We start from the raw sequence: 12,479 nt of genomic DNA, 5'->3' as shown, positions 1-12,479 counted from the left end.
CATTAGAGCAACCATGGCCAAAGCACGCGAAAATTGCAGGCAAGAATCAAGCATAGTCCTGCCTGCAATTCCTGCTTCGCTAAGCTGCAACTGTCCAGCGACTTATTTGTTCCCTTTGGGAACTTAGACGATCCGGACGTGGACGTGCTCAAGCTAAAGCCGATGCACTTAATAAACACTCTCAGTCAATCTTTAAACTGGTAGCAAAAAATAGTTTTCACACCAGTGAAAAGTACTCCTTTGTGCATCTTTTAGCAATTCAGGAAACTTTTTGACGAAGATACTGGATTTTATGGAGTTCAGACCTCAGGTCTGACCGCGGATCTGATTCGGAGGTCAAAACCTCTGAAATCCTGAAATGTTCCACGGAAATAACCAGTAAATTTTCGGAATTTTTTTACAGTGTAGGGTGTGAGTAATAGATTGAGTTCACTCCCGATCTTACTGAAAAAATTGTAATTCAGCGTTCAAAACAAAGAGAAAGTGAAATATAAAGAAAATAAAAATACAGCCCACTAAACAAAGAACATAAGGAAACTTGTGCGTTTTTTTCTTTTAAGCAGTGGATTTTTCAAGACCGTTATCTTTCCCCGGACGACTCGGGAGCAGTGAAAGACAAGTGCAAATTCGTTTGATTACTCTCTACTTCATGACTTTGAAGAGTTGATCTTCGCAGGAGCAACGCTCAACCGTACACACTGCTTGAAACGAACTAGATTTCAGTGCTGTGTGATAGTTTTGAAATTATTAAACGGTTGATATTAGATTCCGGCATAATTCTAAGTTCTAATAAAGATTTGGCAGTTTTTTTTTAGTTTGTGATGGAAAAATACAACATTTTTATAATTGTTTTCCCTAAGGTAAAACTGTAATGATTGAAAAAAAAAAAAAAACATTCGAATTTGGATTTTGGAATCTTAGATCGAATTTGGGACTTTCCACTTCATCTCAAATTCTTTTATAACCAACAAATTAGTTAAAAATTTTCTAGAAGAATTTATCCAATCATACACAACGATGACTCCAAGTAGTACTTTTTTATATTTGAAGCATAACCAATTGCATCAAACTATGAAATAAATACGCGTGTTTTATCTTGACGAAGGAGAGCATATTCTGCATTTGTAGCTGCCGCAAAACATAACTTGCTGCTATATGGAATTTCTCGATCCTTATATTTTCAGTGGAGTATATATTCATATATGGGCTATTTGATTTAACAGCTCAGGCGTCTGTCGTTTCCAATTTACATAACTTTGAAGAAAGGAAGCCTCATTTCAATACATTTTCAAGATTCAACAAATGATATACTTGGTCAATAAAACTCAATAACATATTTTTTACCACCTGAAACTTTCAACAAATTTATCATTGTAACAGTATTCTATCCAGCTGCTCAAATACATATCCAACACTTTTGTTTTTCATTGGATATATATGCAAGAAGAATCTAAAAAGGAAGGTCAAACTTTAAGAGGTGATAGAGTATACACCCTGATGATTTGGAACCACAGGGCATTGCAGGCATTGCAATGTCAGAAATGCTTTCATCGTACGGCAGAGGGCGCTCTACGGGATTTCGGAAGAACAAAAGTTTTCCCTTTAGGTACTGAATGTCTAAAGTAAGGTTGTTTTAACAGTGTGTTCAAAAAATACCTATCCATTTCCATGAAAACATTATTGTATAAAATTCTTGTACAACTGTTTGAAAAAAAAAGCTATCTTTTAAGGAAAAATAGTAGTCATCGTTTCCTGGAAACTGGGCTGTAAAACATGCGGAAAGGTGCTTCAGAGTTCCAGCGAAAATGAGAAAGACCAGCCACGAGTCAATATTAAAGCTACTTGTGAACTAATTCAGATGAATCGGTATCGTCAGGTGTTGATGTTCGCCTAGGACGTGTTTCATCCGTCACGCTACCGATTCGTTCTAATTTCTTCACAAGTAGCCCAGGCCCAGCATGGGCGCTCATATGTAAAATTTTAAGCGGGGCTCATATATTTTCCCCATGGTTTAGCAGGATATTTTCCCCATGGAAACTGATTTCAGTACAGATTAGAGTTATTAAAGTTTGACATTTTAAATTAATTATTCATTAATGGCTGGAGAAGAAATGTTTTTACATTTTAGCAAAGAAAAAAGTACTACAAGCAAGGAAATTTTAATTTCTAAGGGCGGGGGGGGGGGCTAGATCCCCCTCTTGCCCCCTATATGGGTACCCTTGATGCCCAGGTGTGACCTGAACCAGGGCCGCAGAGAGGCAAGTCGGACCCCTTTTTAGTTATGTCGTCGGGCTCCCTCCCGCCCCCCCCCCCCCAATAAAAGCAAAAGAAAAGAAAAGGGGAAAAGAAGAAAAAAGGGGGGAGAATAAAAGTAAAGGGAAACTAGTATGTTGTGGCCATCACGAAACTTTCTTCTATATTTTTCTTTTCTTTTTCTGATCCCTCTCCATGCTTGATGAGGAAGCAATATTCCCAACAAAAACAAAATTATGCAAAAACTTGACCAATGTCTGAATTATTGCAAAAGCAAAGCAAAGAGCGAAAATTGAAAGTTATTTTAAAAGCCTTTCTTGAATTAATTACAAACATTTATTTGTTAACAAACACAGGATGGCAACAGTTAAAAATTTTAAATCATTGAGATAATTTTTCCGATCATTTCCATACAATTAAAATCACGAGAAATACGCAGACGACAGTCTATTACGATTTATCTTTCTTATTGTTGCAATTATAAAGCTATTTTTATTCACAAAAAAAAAAAAAAAAAATCAACACTTCTTAGAGCGATTGGCGTCAAAATTGAACCAAAGCCGGTTTACATATGGATTCACATATATTCCAAATTTCAACCAGAACGTAGCATTACTTTTTGAGATAGGGCACTCACAATGGAAAAAAAGAACGGGTGATTGCACTACCCCCTTTTTTAGCTGTTGACACCAAAATAAAATCAGCTCTTATACCCACTAAGGGCTACTAGCCGATAAATTTTTCTTTCATTCCGTTCATTATTTCTTGAGATACAGCAGTCACAATTGACGACCAAAAAACGTTCTATAGCTCAACCCCCGTTTGAGTTATTGACACCAAAATTGAATCAGCACCTGTTCCTGTTAATGGCAACATATAAACCAAATTTTGTTTGATCCCGCCAGTTACTTCCTGAGGAATAGCAAGCACGCGTAACTCAAAAAACGTCCCATTGCTCCACCCCCCCTTGGAGGAATTCGCGCCAAAAACCAATGGGCACAAGTTCACATACGGGCACATATGTGTACCAAATTTCGTTCGATTTCATGCGGTAGTTTTTGCTGTAGAGCGGCCACAAAAAACTGGTCACACACAGACGTGACACACATACATACACACACACATACATACATACACACACACACACAGACAGACAGACATTTTCCAAAAATAGTCGAAATGGACTCAGCACACCTCAAAACGTTCGAATCCGTCAAAATTCGAAATTCGAAAATTTGCACGAATCCAATACTTTCTTCTATATATTAGATATAGAAGAAAGTAAAAAGAAGAAAAAAAGGGGTGAAAAAGTCCAAACTGCGTACTAGAAAGCAATTAACTCTATTTTAAGTACCACAACAGTACATACCAAAACAGTAAATTTTACTTAATCTTTGCGCCTTCTCTTATTCGGAGTTCCACCCCCCCCCCACTTTTTCTTTGTTCCTTTTTTCACCCTCTTTCTTTCTTTCTTGCGTCAGTGTCGCCTCCCCCCCCCCCCCAAAGCCTGGTCCCTAGTTTCCGACTAGGCTGACATGGTCTCTCGTCCGGCCTGCTCTGAATTCAAAATTTTTGTGACGACGAAAATTCTCAATTTGCCGATTGGAACTCCAAATTTCGCCAAATGATGGTAATTTCGTAGAATGACACCTCAAATTTAGCCGAATTAGGATAGTTTTACCGAATAGAACTCCAAATTTCGCAGAATGATGACGAGATTTGCCGAATAAGGAAACTTTTGGAGGATCACAGTGACGTCTTATATCGGGACGTCACTGTGACCCTCCAAAGTGACGTCTTATATCGGGGCGTCATTGCCTGGGAGGCCTTCTAACCAGAGCCAGATTAAGGCATGGGCACATGGGGCACGGGTCCAGGACACCAATATTTGGAGGGCACTTGTAGGTAAAGATTATGTTGGACTCATTGCATATCGCACTTTTGCTTATTTAAAAGTTATATTATAGATAACTAGCAAAAATACCCGGCGTTGCCTGGGTCAGTAATAATTATGAGAAAAAATCGTTACTTGCTTTTGTTTTCTGTTTTAAGTGAAAGAATTTAAAACACATCTTTTTGACGTGATTAAAATTCGAGTTCCTTCCTTACCCATAAAACAAAAATAGCAATAAGTATAAAGAACAAATTAGTATTGATTTAGAAACGAAAGCACTATGTTTAAGCATATACAAATTTCCAAAACATGAAATTAATCTTCTCGTGTTTAAAAAAATCTTGATACTTTTTTTTTTAACATGGAGTCTAAAACCTTCTCTGTATAGCTATTGAAGTACGCAGTTTTAAAAAAAATATAGCCGCGCTCGTAATCCCCTTATACTTGCTTTAGTTATTTCGGGAAATTTCAATCATTGTGGGCTCTTGGTGCGATTTTACCGAATTTGCTTGAATCGTTTTTGGGATGCCTTCGATGATGCTCCCCCCTTCTTTCCTTACTTTGTAGAACGATATGATATTAATTTTCGTTGAGATATTATCGCCAGGTGCTGAGATACTTTTGGTCACCATAAAATGGCGCTAAAGAGTTTCATCCGAAATGTTTCCAAAATAAGTAGTAAAATTTGGCGATTGTTTGACATTGTGCAAAAAGGAAAATTAATGGAAGTTTTTGTGCTGTTTATGGATTTGCCTAATTTAGATGCTGGATTATTTAACACAGTAAAAGAAGTTTTTTAAAGATTCTTTGATTGGCGATATTTTGTTTACATGGTGAAAGCTGAGAAACATTATAACGTAGTTTTCGGCTTCAAAAACAGCGACGTTGAAAAAAACTGCCAAATGCATCAGCTACGGAAATCTTTCTGCAAAAATTTTGGCGATCTGCTGATTGATTAGATAATGAGTAAGTGTTCAATCAACATAAATATTAATAAAAACCATTAATTACATTAAAGCTCCGTTTAAATGGAAAATGATCAGCCAAATCATGTATTATTTGCCAATCTTGTGCAAAAATCTTACTTCAAGATTTGACTTGAGAAAAGCCTTGAACAGTCACGAAAAGCAAAGATAGCCAACAATACAACAATTGCCGCTATCGACAGGGAGTTGAGATTATACACCAAATACTGTATTGAGTTGAGGAAAGCCTTCGAACATGGAACTAAAAAGCTCATAACTCGTTTTTTATTCTACTTAGAAATTTCGAACAGGTGCCATCTTCAGCAGAAAAATCAGAGCTTTCGATGGACATATAATGTAAATATGTGCAAGTATTTTTTCATCCCTATATTAGAGAATTTATACGAAAATTGTATTTTATTGCCCCCCTAAGGGGGTTTTGCCCCCCATAACGGGACGAAAACTACCCTATGTGTTATTCTGATGCATAAGCTATATTATTGTAAAGTTTCATAAAAATCCGTTCAGTAGTTTTTGCGTGAAAGAGTAACAAACATCCATCCATACATCCATACATCCATACAGACAAACTTTCGCATATATAATAGTAGTAAGATTGTAATATTTGCGGCTTACAGCAACGGGAAAAGCTTGAAAACATGTTATATTATAATGGATAATTATTGTACGCTATATCACTTCTACTTTTATAATGTGCAGTGCTGGCCAAATTATTAGACTAAAGAGTTTTTTTTTTTTGTTTTGTTTTTTGTACACTATTTGAACTAAAATACTATTTATTTTGCTGTTAAATTACAGTACATGCTGTACACTGATTATTACGTTATTTTAGCATAATTTAGTGTTTGCAGGTGGCAGCATGTCTGCTTTGTTTATGTTCTTTGTTTATCTACCTACCAGGAACATAACCTCAATCAGCTTAAACAGTTCCCTAGTTCTTTTTATTAGTGTGTCCTGTTATATTGAAAGTTAGTTTTAGGTAATTAGTGAGTATATTATAATAGTGAGTATAAACAATTTTTTATCTCCTTTTTTAAAAAGTTAAGAAATGGTGTAAACCTTGTGAAAAGTATGCCAAAAAGACTTAAAATGCTCTTTTAGAACAAGGGAATGCATACTAAATATTAGATAATTATTTCTCTGTTCGTTAATGTGTCTATAGTTATGTAATCAATAAGGAATTTGCTTTTAAAACAGTCTTAGTCTAATAATTTGGTCAGCACTATATTGTACAGTATATTGCAATTAAAAGTACAGCCAAATTCAGCACTTGTCGGTGTTAACGCAAAATATCTTCACTATAGAATAAGTGGATGGGGAGGGGGGGACACCAAATAAATTTGTGCCCAGTGTCTTCTAAAATCATAGTCGAATCTTACTTCTACCGCATGAAAAAGGCATTTCTGACCCTGAATGCAGTGTGATTCCGAATCGTCTAGCAGTGTTCTGTCGCCTCTTAAAGTTGGGCTCTTTTTTTTCAAATACATTCTGTATCTATCTACGAATACATGTACAGGGTGTTTCAAAATGAATAGCGGGGTTTTAACATGTTATAATATTTATTACACCAAACTTACAGCCACAAGTGATACATCAAATGAAAGAGAAACTCAAACAGTTTTACCTAATAGCCTACAAGTGTTCAGTGTGAGCACCATTCGTCACTCGGCACACTTCAAGACGATATGCGAGTTCTTCCCCAACTTTGATGGGTGTCTCATTAGTAATTGCTGCAACAGCTGTTTCAATCCTGTTCCATAATTCGGGAAGGTCGGCTGGCAGTGGAGGCACATACACACGGTCCTTAATAAACCCCCAAAGATAGAAATCACAGGGCGTTAGGTCGGGTGACCGTGGAGGCCATGGGAAACAAGCCCTGTCATTAGGCCCCTTACGGCCAATCCAGCGGTCGGGTACAGTTAGGTTAAGCCAATCGCGTACCTCGTTATGCCAGTGAGACGGCGCACCATCTTGCTGAAAGATGAAGTTTTCTGGTTCATCTTGTGTCAGTTGAGGGAAGAGCCATAGTTGTCAAGTATCCAGATAAGAAGTACAGAAACATTCCACGCGCATGCGCATTGATGCCAACAAACAAAAAACTGTTTGAGTTTCTCTTTCATTTGATATATCACTTGTGGCTGTAAGTTTGGTATAGTAAATAGTGTAACATGTTAAAACCCCGCTATTCATTTTGAAATACCCTGTATATATATGTGTATATTTAATTTAATATATACGTACATACATATGTATACATGATTATTATGAGCATTATGAATAAAGTTGCCATACGCCACACCATATGGTGAGAAAAAGATGATACTTATGTACAAACATGTTAGAAAATTATTTTGATTGAAATTATGGAATGAGGATGTGAACTCCACGCTCGCTAAATACGTCTTTTAAACGCACTGTAGAAATATCATTCTAGTTAAGTAGAGAACCTACATGAGATATGATGAAAAGATTGTAAGGATAAGTGCTTTATTTAAAGTAATATTTACTCCTATAAATTTCATCTACTTCGATTGTTTTTCAAAATAATTTTCTCAAAAGATGAAGATTTTAAAGTTCGTTATAATCAAACCTATGCTGTTGAAAATATAGTTCAATGTTTCACCAAGAAATTGGTTAAATCCTGCTTGAATATATTATTGGTGATCAGAAATTATGAATCTGCTAATGTACCTGAAACTCAGTTTATTCTTCACACACGTCAAAAAAAAAAAAAAAAAAAAAGGATGTACAGTACAATCTCATTTATCCTGACTAACTAGGATCAAAGGAAATCCGGATGATCAAAACTCCGGATAATCAGGAGAGTATGGGTAAAAACCAAACCAAATCGTTAACTACCTAATGCTGTCTGCCCACGGATTGTATAGAGAGGCAAACATCCGGTTTACAGGCGGAAATGGACGCATCTATTAGCTTTTAGGGATGTCAGCGTTTGCAGATAAATGCTAGCCTCTAAATTAAGCAGAACACGCTCATCAAATTTTTACTTTTCACCCTCATTCAGATAGACTCGTCTCAACTGGACGTTTGCCAAATCCATACAATCCATGGTTGAACAGTATAAAGGTAGACTTGATGTTTATAAAAACAAAAGATAATGTTTTGTAACATAATTACATCGAACTGTTTGTAAGACATAACATATAAAAGAAAGTTCCTATTATTTCTTGGGAAAAAAAGTAGCAACAGTGTGACGCTGCGACGCCCGCCGCAGATTTTTGAGTAAGCCTGTAGTAAACAAAAAAGGCTCCTAAATCTATAATGGAGTCAAAAAAAAAAAAAAGCTTTTTAGCCTACGTTTTGCAGGTAACTTTTTAATTAGCATCTTAATTTCAAGTATTTGAGATAGTGATATTTTTTTAAAACTGTTACGACTGGTTTACTTTGCAGATTTTTTTCTCTTAACTTAGTTCCTGGCTTAGTGTACTTGCGTTCTTGCAAACATATTTCAAAACTATGTATTTTAACATAAGTTTAAAAAAAAAAAGCTTCAACTTTTTTTTTTACATCGAACTGTTTGTAAGACATAACATATAAAAGAAAGTTCCTATTATTTCTTGGAAAAAAAAGTAGCAACAGTGTGACGCTGCGACGCCCGCCGCAGATTTTTGAGTAAGCCTGTAGTAAACAAAAAAGGCTCCTAAATCTATAATGGAGTCAAAAAAAAAAAAAAAAAAAAGCTTTTTAGCCTACGTTTTGCAGGTAACTTTTTAATTGCATCTTAATTTCAAGTATTTGAGATAGTGATATTTTTTGAAAACTGTTACGACTGGTTTACTTTGCAGATTTTTTTTTCTTAACTTAGTTCCTGGCTTAGTGTACTTGCGTTCCTGCAAACATATTTCAAAACTATGTATTTTAACATAAGTTTAAAAAAAAAAACCTTCAACTTTTATCCCGATAGTTCAAAGATCTGGATAAACAAGATTCTACTGTTATTTTAACTTTTGTCATCCTCGCATGATTTTATTGGATTTGCACACAATCTTAAAAATCAAGTTCAATGTTTCACCAAGAAATTGGTTAAATCCATAGGGCCCATATGCAAAATTGTAAGGGGGGGGGGCTCAGATATTCATATTTTAACCATGGTTTTGCAGGATATTTTCCCCATGGAAACCGATTTCTGGACAGATTAGAGTCCTTAAAATTTGACATTTTAAATAACTTATTCATTAATGGCTGGAGAAGAAATGTTTTTACATTTTTGCAAAGAAAAAAGTACTAAAAACAAGGAAGCTCTAATTTCAAAGGGGGGCTCAAGCCTCCTTGCCCCCCTATATAAGCGCCCTTGGTTAAATCTAGGATCTTTTAGTCGAACCAGCTTTTTGGGGATAGGTTTCATCGATGTAATGGTGCTTTTGGTGGTCACTAGTTTGTAAACGCATCATTGCATTTGTGAAATTTATCTCTACATAGTATAAAATGAAGTCCCTAAAAAGCGTCTGGGTGTTTGAACTTGCAAAAGTCGAGAACTATACATATCCGATTGCGCTGAAATTTTCACAGTTTGTTCCTTTAAGTCCTGAAAAGGTTTGCAGACCAGTTTGAATAAAATTCGATGAATGGTTCTTTTTTTTTTTCCAATTTAGGCCCAACTTTAACATAAATTCCCGAATATGGGGATGAAAAATGACTTACACATACTAATATTACATATCGTTAGAAAGGGTAGAATTTTCCGCGTTCTACGCAGTTTGTTTCAATGCTCTAACTTTATTACGACGGGAGTTATTAGCGTTTTTAGCTCGACTTTTTTTAGGCTTAGCTGAAATTTAGGCACTAGTTTCTTCATTAAATGAATCAATAAAAAGTGAAGGAATTGTCACACAGCTTTCTTTTTGACGCAATTGGATAAATCGACCTTTTTTACTCCAGATCTAACTCTGGTCTATCTATGGTCGAAAAAATAAGCTTTTATCTCAAAAGGAAAAAACGTTACAAGCCTTTTTAAATCAAGTTTAAGAAATCGCGATTCCATTCAAATTGTGAACCAATTTCTTTCGCATTTTAATTCCTTAATATTATTTTATTGTGTTTCCATGGTTACGCTTTTTAGATCATCTTTCTGGATTTAATTTCTTAAAAGTATTTTAATATATGTCGTCATTGTTTGGAAGGGAAATCATGATGGTTTTTTTAGTTATTTTTTACGCCTGATTGTTGAATATACGTCACTTGACACAATTTTTATTTTCAAGGTAGACCGGGCAAAGCCGGGCAAATCAGCTAGTCTCCAATAAAATGGTTGCGACTAAATTTCCCTAAATTGAACCAATTTCTTGGTGAAACATTGAAATTTATTTTCAAGAGTGCATGCAAATTTGCACTCAATTTATACGTCTCATTGGACAACACTGGACGCTAATTTATTGAAAAAATTTTAAAATTTTCTTGCATAAAATAAATAAAGCATGGTACAAAAATTCAGCTCCGTTCATGACAACAAAATATTGTTGTTTTGCATAGAATCGTTATTTTGCTGACATAGTTTTGCATCATTTTGTGCGAAAAAAGGAAGGTTGTACCTTAAATTCATCTACTTTCGTAAAATCTGAATATATTTCAAAGCACTTTTCTTGAAAGGGAGTAAACTCTTTCAATAACAGCTAGAATGATGAATTTTAAAGGAAAAAAATGAGTGACTTTGATTTTGTAACTTCAAGCACCCCACTTTTACAACGAGAATACACAATAAGAATATTTGCTAGCTTCTTGTATCTGTTTTTGCAACACTAGCATTGCCAGTGTATAGCCACCAATTTCGGCAACGTGGGGAAGGTTTGTCGATGTTGTTCATGTCTTTAAACTTACTTTATTGATGTAAAACAATGCAAATACACATTAATGCAAATATTGAAAATCTTTTATAAAGTCAAGAAAAGACCAATATTCTTTCAGTTTATAAGGGAGAAATATCGTCAAAAAAAAAAAAAAAAGAAGAAGAAGCTGACTGAACGAAGCATTCATGTTCGACAGCGGGAGTTCAAAAATCCGTTTTTTAAGTGTAATTTTTCGAAAAATAGCCAAAATGTGGATATTATTCGTTTGTTTCTCGCCGATAGTGGTGAAAAATGTCTTTAAGTTTAACACTTTTTTAAAAAAAAGTTTGATGACGTATTAAGGAAGTTACGGCGTACCCTCAAAAGAACACTTTTGATATATTTCATTTTATATTCGAAGCACATGAACGTTGAAAACTAAATGTTTGGAAATCTGTTTGTATTCATTCAATAAATTTAGAAAGTTCTGTTTGTATATAAATACTTTATACATTCAGAAAGGGAAATATAACGTACAAAGCTTCTCCGTCTCCCTCCCCCTCCCCTTTTTGAATAATTTGCAAAACGAGACGAAAATTCTCATTGCTTTGTTTCATAAAAGTGGGGTGCTGCATAGCATAGAAGAAAAGTACAGTAGAGCATAGATTCTATTCGACTAAAGTCTAGGGTGTTCTCCCTGATTTCGATTCTTTTGCTAATTTTTATAAAAAATAGCATAATGTCACCTATGGGCAATATATAGATATGCATGTATGCCATTGGTTCTCGCATCCATGCTTTCGATTAAAAAATCGATGATCTTTTTAAATTATCTCATTGTAATTGTAGGCAATTGCAGTGATATAGATAAACTCTGAAAATGACACAAATAATTCCGCACTTCTTCTTTTTCGAAAGGCAAACAGCTATGATGGATCAGCTACCTGTTTGGGAAGCTGAGCCGCTCTTCTTTCCGAAAGGCAAACGGGCTGTAAAGAATCAGCTACCTGTTTGGAAAGCTGAGACATTCATCTTTTCCGAAAGGCAAACAGCTATGACGAATCAGCTACCAGTTTGGAAAGCAGAGCCGTTCTTCTTTCCGAAAGGCAATCAGCTATGATGAACCAGCTACCTGTTCAGAAATCTGAGCTGTTCTTCTTTCCTAAAGGCAAACAGCTTTCATAAATCAGCTATTTGTTGGGAAAACTGAGCCGTTCTTCTTTCCGAAAGGCAAACAGCAATGATGAATCAGCTACCTATTTAGAAAACTGAGTCATCAATGAACGAAAAGGCACACAAGTACCTGTTCATCACAATCAACATAAGAAAATATTCAACGAGGTTGGTTCCAATACTAATATTTTCAGAAATACTTTGCACCTCTAAAGTCATGTACGTGCACTATTTATTTTTTCCAATGTCAATATCAAAATATTTTGTATTGAAAATTAATCCGAGAAGGACCACATGCGGTCGATAGTTCCTTTGCTAAAATGTTTGATTTTTTATAACAAAATCTCTTTGAGTTATCAGTATGAACTGAAAACTGTAGTCTGTTCACAG

The sequence above is a fragment of the Uloborus diversus genome, chromosome 7 (genome assembly GCF_026930045.1).
Source record: "Uloborus diversus isolate 005 chromosome 7, Udiv.v.3.1, whole genome shotgun sequence".
Classification (NCBI taxonomy): Eukaryota; Metazoa; Arthropoda; class Arachnida; order Araneae; family Uloboridae; genus Uloborus; species Uloborus diversus.
The sequence above is the reverse complement of the archived record's forward strand: the minus strand, read 5'-3'. Positions refer to the sequence as shown.